At 35.5% G+C, this 17408-nt stretch overlaps 2 pseudogenes; both read left to right on the forward strand.

The window, feature by feature from the left end:
* Positions 1-4501: 4501 nt before the first annotated feature.
* LOC147508278 (uncharacterized) lies at positions 4502-6590 on the forward strand (annotated as a pseudogene).
* A 2532-nt stretch (positions 6591-9122) lies between these two features.
* On the forward strand, positions 9123-10599 carry LOC147508279 (uncharacterized; annotated as a pseudogene).
* Positions 10600-17408: the final 6809 nt, after the last annotated feature.

Consider the following 17408-nt stretch of genomic DNA (forward strand, 5'->3'; position numbering starts at 1 on the left):
ATAATAAGCACTACTTAAAATGCAAAACTATACTTGTCGAGATATTATATTCTCCTTATATATAATACAACTATGTTTCGAGGTTAGTTCAATGCATTTGCATCAAGTTTCTAATTTTACTTTAATTATTCTTTGAGGCTAGTTCAATGTATGTAGTTGGATCTAGTTTTCGATTTCCCATTAATTATTCTTTGAGGTTAATTCAATGTAGTTGTATCAAATTTTTGATTTCCCGTTAATTATTATTTGAAGTTAGTTTAGTGCAGTTGCACCAAGTTTACTATTTCCCGTTAGTTATTCATTAAAATTAATTCAGTGCAGTTCCATCTAGTTTTCAATGTTTCGTTAATTATTATTTGAGATTAGTTAATTGCATTTGCATTAAGATTCCAATTTTCCGTTAATTACTCTTTGAGGTTAGTTTAATACATCTGCATCCAGTTTCTGATATCCCGTTAATTATTTTTCGAAGTTAGTTCGTATCTAGTTTCCAATCAATTTCCGGTTATTTATGCTTTGAGGGTAGTTCGATGTAGTTACATCCGATTTCCAATTTCTAGTTAACTATTCTTTAAGGTTATTTCAATGCATTTGCATCCAGTTTCTAATTTTCTGTTAAATATTCATCAAGGATATTGCATCCAATTTCTGATTTCCCGGCTTGTTAGTTAATATATGATTTTAGTTTAATGCAGTTACATCCAGTTTTCGATTTTCCGTTAATTATTATTTGAGGTTAATTCAATGCAGTTGCATCTAATTTATGATTTTCCATTAATTATTTTTCGAGGTTAGTTTAATACATTTGCAGCAAGTTTTCGATTTCCGTTAATTATTTTTTGAGGTTTGTTCAATGCAAATTGCATCAAATTTATGATTTCTCGTTAATTATTCATTGAGGTTAGTTCAATGCATTTGCATCCATTTTTTTTATGTTTCTATATTAAGTTAATTAGTCTTTAGATTAGTTCATTACATTTGCATACAGTTTTCGATTTTTCATTAATAACTCTTTGAGGTTAGTTCAATACATCTGCATCTAGTTTATGATTTATGATTATTTATGCTTTGAGGTTTTAATTAGTTCGATGCAATTTCATCCGGTTTCTGATTTTCCGTTAACTATTCTTTGAGGTTATTTTAATGCATTTGTATGTAGTTTTTGATTTCCCGTCAATTATTCTATGAGGTTAGTTCAATGCAGTTGCATTTGGTTTTTGATTTCCTATTAATTATATTTTAAGGTTAGTTCAATACATTTGCATCCAGTTTCTGATTCATCGTTAATTATTATTTGAGGTTTGTTTGATGCATTTTTGCATACCGTTTCCGATTTACTGTTAAATATTTTTCAAGTATTTGCATCCAATTTCTAATTTCCCATTACTTATTCTCTGACGTTAGTTTAATACAGTTGCATCCAGTTTTCGATTTTTAATTAATTACTTTTTGAGTTTAGTTTATTGCATTTGCATAAAGTTTTCGATTTCCCGTTAATTACTCTTTGAGCTCAGTTCAATGTATTTGAATCCAGTTTTCGATTTCCTTTTAATTATCTAATGTGGTGTGTAATACCAACTTTCTACTTATCCATCTGTAGTGTCCTTGCAAACATGACATAAAAATAAATTATGTTTGATTTACTATATTGGATCATCAAAGATTATTCAGTTCCCGATTTTCCGTTAATTATTCTTTAAATTATATACTTGACTCACTATGTGGGATCTTCAAAGATTATCTACGAACGGGTCCTGTCATATTAATTATTCTAAAAACTATATATGCATAACCATTATATACAGATATTATATTGCTCACTCATCCAAATTTCTTATAACATGAAAACCTTACGTACTCTCTATTAAAAAAAAATAACTCACCATTGATAAAAATCCTTCAACTTCATTTGTTGTTTAATAATAGAAGTTTGATTGAAGTTTTATGAAATTGTTTAATAAGATGAAGTCCATATTGAAGCTACTTGAATAGCAAGGTGTTCCCAATTATACGAAAAAATATATGATAAATACCGTTTTAAATGCAAAACTATACTTATCGAGACATTCCCACAACATATAACACAACTATATTTTGAGGTTAGTTCAATGCATTTGCATCCAGTTTTTGATTTTATGTTATTTATTTTTTGAGGTTAGTTCAAGGTCTGCGATTCCATCCGGTTTCTTGTTTGTTATTCTTTGTTTCTTTGTAGTTTAATGCATTTGCATCCAATTTCCTGCTAATTATTCTTTGAGCTTAGTTCAATGCAATTGCATCCAGTTTCCGATTTCCCATTAATCATTTTTTGAGATTAGTTTAATACATTTGCATCTGGCCAGTTTTCGATTTCTCGTTTATTATTCTATGAGGTTGTATTTGCATCTAGTTTCTGATTTCCCGTTAATTATTGTTTGAGATTAGTTCAATGAATTTGCATCCAATTTCTGATTTTTCCGTTAATTATTTCTTGAGGTTAGTTCAATGCATTTGCATCAATTTTTTTTTTTTTTTTAAATTAGTTCAGTGTAGTTGCATCCGATTTATGATTTCCCGTTAATTATTTGTAAAGATTAGTTTTACGCATTTGCATCCTGTTTCCAATTTATAGTTATTTTTTTAGGTTAGTTCAATATAGTTGCATCCAGTTTCCGATTTCCTGGTAATTTAATCTCTGAGGGTTAGTTCAATGCATTTGCATCCAGTTTCCGATTTTCCGACAATTATTTTACTACAAGAGATGGGGCCTTTTCCTACGAAATTATTTGCAACACTTAGAAAGTATAGCAAATACCACACATTAGCAACGCTTTTAAGTGTAGCTAAGCTTTCGTAGGATACAAGTAAAATTGGTAGTATCGGCAACGCTTTTAAGTGTAGATAAAGATATTTCATGTTTTTTAGTAAAAAGAAAATGGTGTTTAATTCATTTTAATAGTATCATCGACACTTTGAAGGGCGTAGTAAATAGTTATAAGTTTTTGCTACGCTCAAATCTGCAGCTAATATAACGTTGGGTGGTTTCTAAAAAGCTTCGGCCACGCTTTACTGTTTCGTTGCAAGTGATGGGGCTTTTGCTACGCATTGGGAGCAGCAAATATGTTGCTATAATAGAATTATTTTGGATATCTTGCCGCTACTTCCCACTGAGTTTTCCCTTATGCGCTCCTTTTTTTTGCCAAAATATCAGAAAAAAAAAAAGAACCCTACCTAAAAATACCACCGTCTCCTTCTCACTAACTTCCAGCTCACCTCTCCGATCTCTCCCATCACTCTCTATTTTTAGCGTGTGCTCAACCTTTACTGGTAAATCACTTCTCTTTTTTGTTTAGCCATCTAATTAAAGTGCAAAGGTTTAGTGGTTCTAATGTTGAAGAATTTTGATTTTAAACATCTTTTTTTTCCCCGTTAATCATGAGTCTAATTTTAAACATCAAAAGTCTTAATCTTTCGTTTTTGGCGATTCTAATTTTCTGAAATTTTCTGGAAAGGTGGTGTAGTTGGATCCCAGGTTAAGCTTTTTATTCTAGGTACGCACTTCTTTTATTTTACACATATGATTTTGGATTTTATTTAATTTGTTTGATTGAATGAGGGGTCATGTTGTTTTGTATTCTGTTTTAGTATATATGGTTTAGTAGGGAAATCGATTTTAAGCGTTAGATTTCGATTGGTTGTTCGTTTTCGAGGAAGCTCGATATGTGTAAAATGAGTGAAAAATCAGGGAGATCTAGCCTTATTTAAATTCATTTTGATTGTTTTGAGAGATGGGATTGATTATCAATTTGATGAGGTAACACACTTAGTGAGCTGGTGATTGGTCATTCGCTTCGATATCCTTTGTGATTGATAGGTGTTCGAAAGCACCGAAACTTCGGTGCCTTTGTTCACTTGAATATCTTGTGGTTAAATGTTGATGTCCATTTGCTTGTCTTTTTGTTTTTCTTGTTAATTATTTTATTTAATTTCATTTGTGCTGAAATTAACTTTCTTAAACATTTTTTTTATAGGAGCTGTCTCATTATTGAATATGGATAAGAGTTGGATTCAATTGCCAGATAGGTTTGGCACTCAGTATACCAATGGTATTAATGAATTTATTATCGTTGATGGTGTTCACAAAGACAAGGCGGATAGAATTCTATGTCCATGCCGGATTTGCAAAAATAGATATTACAAGCTTGTCAATGACGTGAAATATGATTTGGAAGAGCATGGCATGGACAAGAGTTACACTCGTTGGGTATATCACGGTGAAGAATTGGAGGTGATGAGTGAAGAAGATGAAGACGAGGATGGTTTTGGTAATGAAGGTGGTCATTTCGATGGGATGCAGGACCTGCTTGAGGATTTAAGAGCACCAACTCACGTGAATAATCCTATTCCACATATACAGCATAGAGAAGTTGGAGATAATTATACAAATGATATAGATGCAGACCCTTCTACTAGCCATAATGATACGAGTGAAGAAAATCCAGATTCTTTTGATAGACTTTTGAATGATGCACGATAGCCTTTGTATCCAGGTTGTGGGAAATTTTCCAAATTAGATTTTCTTATGAAGTTGCTTCACACAAAGATAATCTATCGTTGGAGTAGCAAATCATTTGATACAATACTTCAATTGATAAAAGTAGCATTGCCTGCAGGCGAGACACTCCCCGCATCCCATCATGAGGCTAAGCAGTTAATGCGGGGGTTAGGGCTTGGTTATATTCCAATACATGCATGCGTAAATGATTGTGTGCTGTTTTGGAAAAAAAAACAAGGATCTTGAGAGTTGCCCAGAATGTAATTCACCAAGGTATAAGATTAATGAAGGTAAGAATAAGAGAATACCACAAAAGGTTTTGCGGTATTTTCCACTTACACCGAGGCTTCAAAGGTTGTTTAGGTCAAGGAAGACGGCGGTGGATATGAGATGGCATAAAGAGAAATGGGTTGAGGAGGAAAATGTGCTTAGACACCCAGCAGATTCTAAAGCATGGAAAGAGTTTGACAAGAAGAATGAGTGGTTTGCTAGTGATCCTCGCAATGTTCGCCTTGGTCTTGCAAGTGACGGGTTTAACCCTTTTGGTGACATGAGCAATCAATATTGTATGTGGCTAGTAATGGTCATGCCATATAATTTGCCACCTTGGAAATCTATGAAAGAGCCTTTCATCTTCATGTCTTTACTTATTCCTGGTCGTAAATCACCAGGAAATGACATTGATGTGTATTTGCAGCCATTGATAGATGAATTGAAGGATTTGTGGGTAAATGGGGTGGAGACATACGATGTTGTGAAGAAGAAGACATTCTAGATGCATGTTGCACTATTGTGGACTATAAATGATTTTCCTGCATATGGTAACTTGTCTGGATGGAGGGCAAGTTAGCATGTCCAAATTGCAATAAGGATATTGTTTCTATGTATTTGAAGAATGGCCAAAAGTTATGTTATATGGCCAATCGCCGCTTTTTGCCTCCACGACATCCTTGGCAAACCCGAGGAAAGCAGTTGTTTGATGGAAAGGTTGAGAATAGGCAGCAGCCAAAGGAGTTGCCAGATGATGAAGTGTTATTGCAGCTTAATCTTGTTGAAGAACAGAAATTTGGGAAGAGACCGAACAAGAAGAAGAGAAAGCGGACAGAGATTGAGTTGAATTGGACAAAGAAGAGCATATTTTTTGAGTTGCCATATTGGGAAAATCTTGAATTGCGCCACAATCTAGATGTTATGCATATTGAAAAGAATATATGTGACAACGTGTTGGGCACACTAATGAACCTAGAGGGTAAAAACAAAGATTCGGTAAAAGCTCGATTGGATTTGGCTACAATGGGCATAAGGGAAGAGTTGCATGTAATTCCGAAGGGTAATAAATTTGTTGTACCACCTGCATGCTACACTATGTCGTTTATAGAGAGAATTGCATTTTGTGAGTGGTTGAAGTCAGTGAAGTTTCCAGATGGTTATGCCTCAAACATCTCTCGTTGTGTAAATACTAAAGATGGTAAAATATTAGGAATGAAGAGTCACGATTGTCATGTACTTCTACAACGACTTCTTCCTATTGGAATACGAGATTGTTTGTCTAATGATGTATGCACCTCATTAATTGAGTTGGGTACCTTCTTCAAGGAGTTGTGTTGCAAGACATTGAGATTGGAAATTCTCGAGAAGATGGAAAAAGACATTGCCTTGATTATATGTAAGCTTGAACAGATTTTCCCGCCGGCATTCTTTGATGTCATGGTTCACTTGGCTGTTCACTTGCCCCATGAAGCAATATATGGTGGACCTGTGCAATACTGATGGATGTATCTTATTGAAAGGTAAATGTTTAATATAAAATGTAGCTTATGTTTAAAACTATAGTATCATGTTGTATTCAGTATTCAATAATTGTGAAATTTTATGCAGATTTCTTCACACGCTGAAACAATATGTACGTAATAAGGCACACCCAGAAGGTTCAATTGCAGAAGCATACGTTGATACTGAATGTCTCACTTTCTGCTCTATGTATCTACAAGGAATTGAAACAAGGTTCAACCGTGAAGAGGGTTTACAAACATGGTTTGGGAATCGAGGATCCTAAAAACCAGGCGGCTGACGCATGAAAAGCGTCTCAGAAAGGGCACCCTGAAGAAATGGGTAATTTTGATGGTGGTAATGGGAAACAACATATAGGGTTGTCTATTTTCAAACAGAATGTACGACCACTGGGGGCTTCTAGGTATATGATCATGGACTCAAAAGAGCTCGATAAGGCTCGGTACTACGTGCTGAATAATACAAATGAAGTATTACCATATCTTAAGTAAGTTGAATAATTATTTAGACCCTATATAGGTGTTAGTAAGTGATGGAAAGACATATAATCATAATGTTTTCACTATATGCAAACAACACAAGATAGAGCTTAACATGCAAAGTCCACATAATCTAGAAGAGAGGCAGGAAGCACTTTTTCCTGAATGGTTTAAGCGTCGGGTTAGTGTTCATTTAGGGTCCTTTTGATATTGTACTTAACTACATGCCCATTTTGATATTACTGATTAGTCTATATTTTATTGGTAGATGCAAATATTGCGGTTCGAGAAATCTCCCCGCTAAACCGATGAGTTGTATTCATTAGCATGCGGGCCAGATAATCGTGTCAATCAGTATAGCGGATGCATTGTTAATGGAATAAGGTTTCATACTAGGGATAAAGAAGTAAACCTACGCACTCAAAATAGTGGTGTGGTTGTGGAAAGGTGCCACGAATCAAAAGAGATCGACTTTTATGGTATCTTAACAGATGTCATAGTGTTGGACTACTTATTTGGCTATCGAGTTTTTCTTTTCCAGTGTGATTGGTGGGATGTTGGTAACAGAAAAACATGAATACACACAGACCGCTATGTGACTAGTGTTAATGTTTCGCGGACTTGGTATAAAGATGATTGATTTGTGCTAGCAACTCAAGCAGCTCAAGTCTTTTACGTGAGTGATACTAAACTGCGGGGTAGTTGGCAAGTTGTCCTGAAGTTAAAACCTAAGAATGTGTATGATGTTTTAGAATGAGAGGATGAGATTGGAGTAGAGTATGGTGGAGAGGCATATCAAGAAGAAGAGCAACTTGATGAAAGTAGCAATGGAATCGAAGCAGAAGAAGTTGCACCCATACAACTAAATAGAGAAGATTTGAACCCAAGTGAAGTTGACGCGGCTGCGGTCAGGACCATTATAGAGAGAAATTCATTGATGGATGATGATTTTATTGTTAATGATGGTGAAACTGATGAATAAGATGATATATTGGCTGAATATTGTAATTATGAAGAAGAGGGCATAATATCTAGTGATGATGATTTTGACTTAGATTAAATGTTAAGTAAGTTCACTTTTGACATGTTTAATGAATTGTTCTACGTGGTATACCTATAGCTAGTATTTTGTTAACTTTTTATAAAGATGTAATGGTGGGTGTACTTTAACTTTTTTATTCTACAATGTATTCCTTCTACAGGGCAATACATGGTGCATTAGTTGACAAAATAGTGCTCTGCAGTCAAAAGATGGGAGGGACATGACTCTTCTCAGAGGTATTTTTCATATTTTAATAATTATCTTTTAGGCTACGAGTAATTTGGATTTGGCATTTTTAATATGCAAGGTGAACATGTTAATTAGATTATCAAATTAAACTATTGGAAATTGTTAGTAGAACTTAAGGTTGACCACTTAAGTGAATGTGATTGATAAATTGGGCGTGTTCTTTGTAGTTGTATCAATCTTTGGGGTAAAAATGTATTGAAAAAGGAATTAAGAACATGAGAGTGGGGTGGTTTTGGGACTAGCATTTTGGGCTGAGTTCTTCTTTATATAAATTACTAGTTGGTCTTTAGAGATTGGGGTGAGGTGTAAAACCCTCTCTTCCTCACCTTTATCTCCATTCTTCTAAGGTTTTCAAAAGAGTAAATCTAGGGTTTTATTGTGGAGGAGGAAGAACTCACATTATTCCTCGATTGAGTGCCTTCTAATCACATTCTTCACAATTGTTATTAAATATGAAGTAGGGCATTTCGGTAGGGTGTCGAATTGAAGCTATAGACCAATGGTAAGCCTCATCAACCACTAAAGATGAATGTGATGTTCTGTTTTTGTACCATTAGAATGAGATCTCAGACTCCTGGTTGTACCACTACTGTATGACATTTAGCATTAGTCGACTACTTTATCAAACTGCAAATTGACTAACCATGATACCTTTTTCCTTGACGGTATTGCTTTATTAACTTTTAATTCCCGTCTTTCTTTTATTGATTGTGACAAAAAATTTCTCTTCTGACTTCAAAAGATAATGCATATATGTTATTTGTTTAAACTAGTTCCTAAAGCTTTGATCTCGTTCAGATGCCATGAGCATTTCCTTGAATTTTAACTTTGTGTTTCCCGCTTAACTGTTTCATCCCATCACTAGCATGTTCAACCTAATGTAGATTGTGTGGCTATTTTTGTACAGGCAAACACCACTTCTAAGCCAAAACTCACATTGACGAGACCTAAGGAGCCTGACATGGAAACATCTCACCGCTTTCGATGTTAGGGTGAAAAGCTCTCTGGCGAGCTTGAGGAAGAGATGATGGCCAATATTCCAAAGTTTAAGGCGGACCAGTTAACAAGAAGGTATGTTAACTTTGACATGTTTTTAATTTTTTGTAGTCCACTTTATATTTTTCAGTTGAATTGATCTTTGTTGCTTACAGATGCTGGAAGCTTCAACATTGCCCAGAAGTACCCCTCAACTGCCAGAGTTTCAGGTAATCTAGTTTTCTATAGATCTTTCGGATAGGAATGAAAATATATGGCTAAGGTCATAAAGTAAATATATTATGTTCAGGAGTTTCATTTGAAAACAACGGAGAGGGCAAACCAAAACGTTGAAACATCATCAATTGAATCATCTTACCGGGTTAATTATTTTCATTCTAGATTTCTAGTCAAAGTACCTCCAACAGTTTTACTCATTGTTAGAATTAATTGATCTGGAAATGGTGTTTACGTATATAACAGAATCTTTGGAATCCCCACAAGCTTACAGAACCGAAACCACCACGCCTTGAAACATTACTTCGAGCACGTCCTCCCAAGTAGAGGACTATGTTATTTGGTCACAGTAGAGGACTTGCTTTTCTTTTGAAGGCAGTTTTTGTTCAAATACTGCAAATGCTTTTCTCTCATTCATTCTTTTTTCTTTTTCAATGTAACCTCCTGTTGTGTCTCGGTTTCTTCCTTTTATAATGACACCATTGTCCCCTGCCCAACATGCATGCTCTTGTGGCTGTGAGAACAATATAACTCAGCTGGGAAGTTGTGTGATGTAAGTTCACTTATAAGTTTTCGTTTTCTATTCCACCAGTGCACATGTTACACTCTTTCTTGTTCTCTGAACTTTAAGTTGATTTACCAATAATTACTTTCATGTTTGTTTTGAAGGCCAAATTCTACAATGATTTGCTCATGCAAGATAGGCCTTCGTGGGGAAGAAGTCGTTTCCAAGACTGTTGAAGGCCCACCACCTCCTGAAGAATCTAGGGCGAAAATGGTCGGTGCAGGGGGTGTTATGGCTGGACCGGGTTTGGGTCGTGCTGCCGGTAGAGGTATTCATATTGCTCCTTTAGTTCAAGCTCAACCTGGTTTATCTGGTCCCGTTAGAGGTATTGGTGGACCTGCTCTTGGTATGATGCAACCTCAAATATCGAGGCCACCTATACCCAATATGACTGCCCCACCGATGAATTATCCTCGACCTCCTCCTGGACAAATGCCACCTGGGCTATCCTGGACAACAACCACAGCAGATGGGAAGAGGACTGCCACCACCTATGTTTCGACCTGGTGGACCTCCTGGGCCTTTTCAGATGTCGCCACCGCAGTTTGGACAATGGCCTATGCCTCCACCTCAACAGATGATGAGAGGACCACCTCCTCCGCCTAGACCCGGTATGCAGGGTCAGCAGCCACCTAGGTCTGGGATGCCTCCTCTTGGTCAGGGGATTCCGGGGTTTCGTCCTGGTATGCCACCTCCACCACCTAATCAGCAGCAACAACATCAGTAGTAGTGATGACTGGTATGTGCTTGCTACATTGTCTAGATGTCTCTTGCTTTTTTGCTTTTATGTTTATTGGATGGTTACTATTTTTTTGCTACAACTATGTGGGCTAATATTCTTTTTAACCATGTAGTGCTATCCTTGGGAAGATGATGTGGCCATTGCTCGAGCAATTCTATTGTAAGGGTCTTGAGCTTGATACCCATTCTGTATATTATGCATGTCCTTTCTGTAGAACTCACTACCATGATTTATATATTAGTATTTATTTGTATTATTTTGGGTATTATTATTTGGCATTGGGAATATCTGACCTGCTAACAGTAACCCTAGGATAATGCCCTACCAGTTTTGATCATTTAGAAAATGAGGTGGGAATGACCCTCCTAGAGTAGAACAATATTGTTGTAGTGGAGGCATCATCACAATTTGTTTATTTTGCATTGTGTTTGGGAACATTGAGCGATGTTTTGTCTTCTTCCTTATTAGTCACTTGTGGTTTGTCTGAATGCACTCGTTGCACATTTTATTTCCCAGAACATGTTATTCTAAATGAAGTGCCAATGAAAGGAAAAATGATAAAGCTATCGAATGAGTTTTATGTTACTCTTCCTATCAAATGTTATATAGAGCTAGGGGTATGGTGCTTAGGTCTATGTAACAAGGCTAGTTGATTTATTATGAGTTAGGGCCATGTTACAATGGTAGTATATTAATTAAGTTATTCTTAAACTTGTTATATCTTTGAAGAGTGGAAAGTTGGTTCCTCGTGCTTTTAGTTTCTTGACTCTTGTAATCTTTTTATTGAATAATGTTCGATGTGGACTCATACTAACTTTGGATTTGCAGGTGACTGAAGGACTTAAAATTATGAAGACGACTGAAGGACTTAAAATTAATTGTAGTTGTGCATTTCTAGTTTCTGCAGTTCTAGATTCGATGGATTTCTATCATTATTGGGAGGATATTATATTGTTTCTAGTTTCTGCATAAGTTATGGATATTTTGTAAACATGGAGTAAAAGTGTTCTGGTTCAAGTTTTTTGGCTGATGTAAACAGTTCATATTTTTGCTATTTAGTGCAACAGTGCTCCAAGATGTTTTAACTTTCATCTTATACGTATCAATGACTGCAAGTTTTCTACTTTTTCCATAGCCTCCTACAGGTGCTTGTTATGTTGAAAATGATGTAATAGCTTTTCTTCTGAAACCTGTCAGAAACAAAGCCAAATTTAGATTCGTGGTCAGTAACTTTCCTCATTTTAAAACCAAATTTATGTTAGAAGCAAAACCTGTCAGTATTTTTTATTTGGGTCCTGCTACTTTGGTTAATTAAGTGTAATTATGAAATGGGGGTGTGAGAATTTTGGTTAATTATTAGTTATGACTTTCATCCAGTGCACGACAAGGATGTTAAGAACAAACTACTTGTGTTCAACCCAAAAATAATAAAAACTCTTGTATTTCTTTCTCTCAGGAAGTTAAATCGCTACTCAGTCGCTACTCGGTGGAGGTGCGAGTAGCGAGTAGGTCTACTCGGTCGGGGATTAATCGAGATTACTCGGGCGATTTTTTAAACCGCTACTCGGTCGCTACTCGGTGGAGGAGCGAGTAGCGAGTAGGTCTACTCGGTCGGGGATTAATCGGGATTACTCGAGATGTCTTAATTTTTATGTTATATGTAGCATGTACATGACGCTGGGCAATGTGGCATACAACATGGTACAAAATTTTTGCTATCAATATTTTTGCTATCAAAATTTTAAGCGTGGAATGACATTCCTTGGAAATAACCCAAATATGGGTGAAATCTTTTTGAGTTTTGATGATGAAGATCTTAGGGGGGAGTGGCTTTTGGACAACCTTCCAGTGGCTTAGGCATTTCTTTTGGATTTTTGCTATTATGGTACATGTGATGCGCGCACTTGTCTGGTTTAAGGCATTTTTTTTGTAAAACACCAGATCTTGTACTTACGGTTGATTTATAAAAGTCTGACATGCCTGTATAAATTGTATATTATACAGTTGCTTAATGATCACCAGTTGCTTTTGTTATGCAATTCCATTTTATGTGTTTGCGATTCCATTTTATTTCAAAATACTTGAATTTGATGTTATGCGATTCCATTTTATGTGTTTGGTTTTGAATTTGGAAGTGTTAGAATTGTTGGAAGTTGAATATGGAAGTTAAGAAAAAAAGAAATCGAGATTCGGCAAATTTCAGTCCCAAACGACATGGCCACACTGTTTGGACTAGGTCTCAAACGGTGTGGCAATGTCGTTTGGGACTAAGTCTAAACGGTGTGGCCACACCGGTCAAGAGGCAAAAAAACAGACAAGTTCATTTTTATCAAAGTTCAAATCCAAACGATGTGGCCACACCGTTTGGACTTAGTCCCAAATGACATTGCCACTTGTTGTTGATGTTGATTGATGATCATATGAGTTGAACTAAATTTGTTGTTGACAAAAGTTGGCATTATACTGGTGGTATAGTATCTGCATCAATGCATCATATCAACTTACGGAACAAAATTGCAAGTGGGCGCGCTTGTGTAACAACAGTAATATTTATAATAAGCACATCAAAATGCTTTATGCAATCCCAAATATTATTGTTCTCAGATTACAAAATTTAAGCACATCGAATGAATTAGCAACAAGTATAGCCTCGCTTTTGACCTAGCTTTGGCTTGTTCAAGCCTTTCACTCCAAGTTTCAGCTCAGTTATCAATCTCTCTTCAACTTCTCCACCTTCTTTCAACACTTCTGCTTTTTCTCTCGTTCTTTCCGCGACAATTTATCCCGTTGTAGCTAATAACTCAATTCCAACGCACTTTCTTCGAATAGTGGTGTAGTCCAAAAGAAATGGTCAGTACCAAAAGAGATGTTCTTCTCAGACATCTTTGTCAGAAACCTATTTGCAAATCAATGAAATTAATTAAGCAGTAAAATTTTCAATTCAAATAACACATGCTGGACAAATATATTATAAGTTCACCCAAGAACTTGATACGTAGGCATCTCACATCTATCGCAAACTCAGTCAAACTCCCATCAAATCCACATTCCCATCCACAATCAAGACCTGTAAAGCTTACACCAAATCAAGCCTTTACACCCTTCATCGGATCCGAAATCACCCCTAGATTCCATGCAACATTTTTATTAGGGTTGGAAATGGTACGGGATTCAACCCGAATCCGACCATATCCGAATCCATTTTAATGGATATGGTTTCTATGTTTGTGACTAGAATCCGACCCGAATATCCGAAAACCCGAATCATTTTAACAAGATTTATATTTTGATGTCTAAAAATTAATTTATATCTTACATTTATATATGAAAATCATTAAAATAGTGTATTTTTTGTTTTTTTAATAGATATGGATATCCGAAATCTGACCCAAATCTGGATGGATCCTAATGTGGTAAAGAGTTTTGAGTGAGAATCCGACCCGAACCCGCTACATTTCCAGCCCTAATTTTTATGCCCACCTTTGCCTTTTGTTATTCGCGCCCATTCTTTATTACTTCCCGCACTCTTTTTTCACTTAAGCCGGTCAATTTTTTTGAGTGAAATTTATTTTCACTATCCCACGGTCTTATTTTCACTTGAGCGCCTATTTTTTAGGTGAAAAACTCAAATAGAAAAGCTCAAATAATAACACCGGCATTCTCTCTCTAGCTCAACTTCAGACTTCCAACACACATTCTCCCTCCCTCTCTCTCTCTCTCTACCATTCCTTTTTCAATATTTTACTGGTAAGTTAAATATCTCCTCTCATCTAAAGTCTAAAGCTTTAGATGGTTCTAATTTGGAGAAAGTCTTACTATTAAACATCTAAAGTCTAAAGCTTTTGGTTTGTCTTCAGGTAAGCTTTTGGTTTGTTTTCGGATTTCAAGCTAAACTTTGTTTTCAGGTATGAATAATTGTTTGAATGTTGGTAATGTGGAATTATTTGTGTTATATTGTTATGTTGTTCACCAATATTCTGCTGGAAAAGAACTATTGGATTCCCTTAAAATATGTATCATTTTAAAGTATCTTACATGTGAGTTATTTTGATTGATTGTTTTGTTTACAATATAAAGTTTCCATATTTTTAGTAGTTTTGAGCTTAAGTGAGCTGAATTAGTATTTGTTTCATGTCTAAAAATCACTTTTGTAAGTACCATTTGCTTTACTGTATAGCTTGAAACAAACCCATGTTGAAAAAGAGCAAACCCCATCTTTTGTAACTATAAGTTATTATGGCTGTTGTTGGGTATGACCCCTTTTCTCATGAATTGGTTTTGTTAGCTACTTGTTTATGTAATATGTGGAATACTTAAATCTTGTGTGGATATAGTGCTTAAAGATTCAAGGACCTAGTGTTAAAGGAAAGTTTCTCTGTTTATGCAGTAAGACTATTTTTGTGACGATCCAGTAATTGATAAAATGTGGTTCTCTTGTATGTGTCGATATGTTTTTGTGTGTGCTTGCTCATCTGTTTATCTTTGTTTGTGTATGTGTTTGTGTCCGTCTTCTTGGACACTAGAGAGAGGGTAGTTCTGTTTAGTGTGTGTGTGTGTGCTTTTTTTAAACCTCATCTCCGCAAAATTAGTGCGCTATGGATAGTAGATTATAGAAATGTTTCAAGTATGAGTTGAACATGCTGATGTGTGGAAATAAGTTGTAGCATCAGTGTGGAGTAGCAGGGTGTTTGTTTAGATGAGCTTAGTAAACGCTATTCCTTATCTTGATTTTTCTTATATGAATGAAGTAAAGTCTGTCTTTGCCTCCAAATGTTTATTCTATGTTGAAGCTTTGTGCATGATAATCTGTAAATCGAGATGTTGACAGATGATGAGATTCACTGTGGATGAATATATCTGGATTTATAATGTACTAAGCAAGGATGTCAGATTTAAGTGGATCTAATGCTATGTATGAGTTATGAGTCTACTTCACCATTGTCACACTTGTTACACATGATATTTTGTAGTTGTCAGAGTGTATTTTGAGTCTACATATGCTGTGATAGTTTATTTAAACATATATTTCTTGTGAAGTAATGGGACCAGGTGGACGATCCTTGAGAGCTACTAATGAGCGGTCTCAATCTATGCCAAACTCAACACAGTCAGCCAATGTGTCTAGTACCGGTAAGATAATAGTATTTTGTATTAAAAACTATAGATTAGATCATCTTTTTTATTAAAATGTTGGTTTTGCCTGTAATCAGCTTCAACATCATCAGGAATAAAAAAAAGAGGCAAAGCAATAAATAATACTCTTAACAACCATAGAGCTCAAGGGGGGCAAAAGCCTAGGATAGAGATACTACCTGGGATGTTGAAACCGGTTGGAAGGTGGAGTTCACAGTTTGCTACTGAGGTCGGCATACTTTGTCGCAAGCATGCACCTTTGTCTTTTCAAAATTGGATTTTGGTCAAGAAGGAGAATTGGCATGCTATTACAACTATGCATGAGCATATTTTGGTAATAATTCTCCATATATTAGTTGTATTAATTGTTGTGCTAAATTCTTACTAACATTCGCACCTATCCCAAATTTTATTTGTAGACAAAGTTTGATATTGATTTGCATATACCACATGTGGAAAGGGCTGTCACTAGATTTCTAGGGCAGCGGTTCAGGGAATTCTGTTGTAGAATGCACAAGTACTACAAAAGGGCTGGAAGCGACCGCCGTAGGCGTGAGAAGCCATATGATGGTGTGTCACTGGAAGACTGGGAAATGATTATTACTTGGTTCGAAACTGACAAGTTCAATGGTAAAAGTAGTTATACTATAATGTAGTTGCTTTAGATTGCATTACTCTAATCTTATTATGCTATAATATAATGCAAAATTATCATGGCAGAAACTCAGCGTACAAAACAAGGGGAACTGTGCGAAAAAAATAGTGCACCATTGTGGTGGTTCAAAATCATTTGCAAACTATCGAGAGGAGAAGGTATTAGAAACCGTTGATATTTTTTGTCTTTTAATTAAATTCAATGCTCCTGTTTATGCATGTTACTCCTTGAATAAATGACACTAATTTAGATGTCTTTTGAGTTTTAGAAGTGGGTTTGTAATATAATCATATGTTGATCAAGCTTATGCTGATCGTGCATTATTATTATTTTCCTATATTGTGTTTTTTTTAAATGAAGCTTAGGGTTAAGGATTCTTCAACATATATTAAAATTTTGGCTTTCATACATAAGGCATTCATCTAGAAGAGGTACATAGTAATTAAGTAATTACATTCACCCCAGTCTAAGCATTAGACCTTTGGCTCTAGTTGTGTCTTTGACTGTTACTAGCTTCTCTTCCATATATTTCTTCGTATCTTCCTATAATCTATCCCTAACTTTCTGTCAAGGTTGTTTACTGTTTCTGCCAAGGTTTATTGTTAATTAGTTCTACTATCTATTTTTATTTACATCTGTTTTTATCTTGTGACATACTAGCTAGTGCTAGTGGACAAACTATTGCTACTACTAGTGAACATACTAATCCTCATATGTTTTTATAATGTCAACATGTTACAGCGTGATCCAGAAACTCGACAAGAACCTGGTAGGATTGAATTCTATCGTATGAAGTACTTCAATGCTGGGAAAGGATGGGCTAATCACGTGGCTTAAGAAAATTAAGCTAATAAATGCATATTTCATTTCACTTGTTGTGTGTGATTAAAAATATACGAGTTGCTTGAAAATTATTAGTGTTTGATACTGCATTTTTTCCATGGAATTTAAACTTACAGGATAAGATGTTGGAGATAAAGTCTCGACTTTTGGAAGAAGGCTTTGA

The sequence above is a fragment of the Coptis chinensis genome, chromosome 3, assembly GCF_015680905.1.
Source record: "Coptis chinensis isolate HL-2020 chromosome 3, ASM1568090v1, whole genome shotgun sequence".
Classification (NCBI taxonomy): domain Eukaryota; kingdom Viridiplantae; phylum Streptophyta; class Magnoliopsida; order Ranunculales; family Ranunculaceae; genus Coptis; species Coptis chinensis.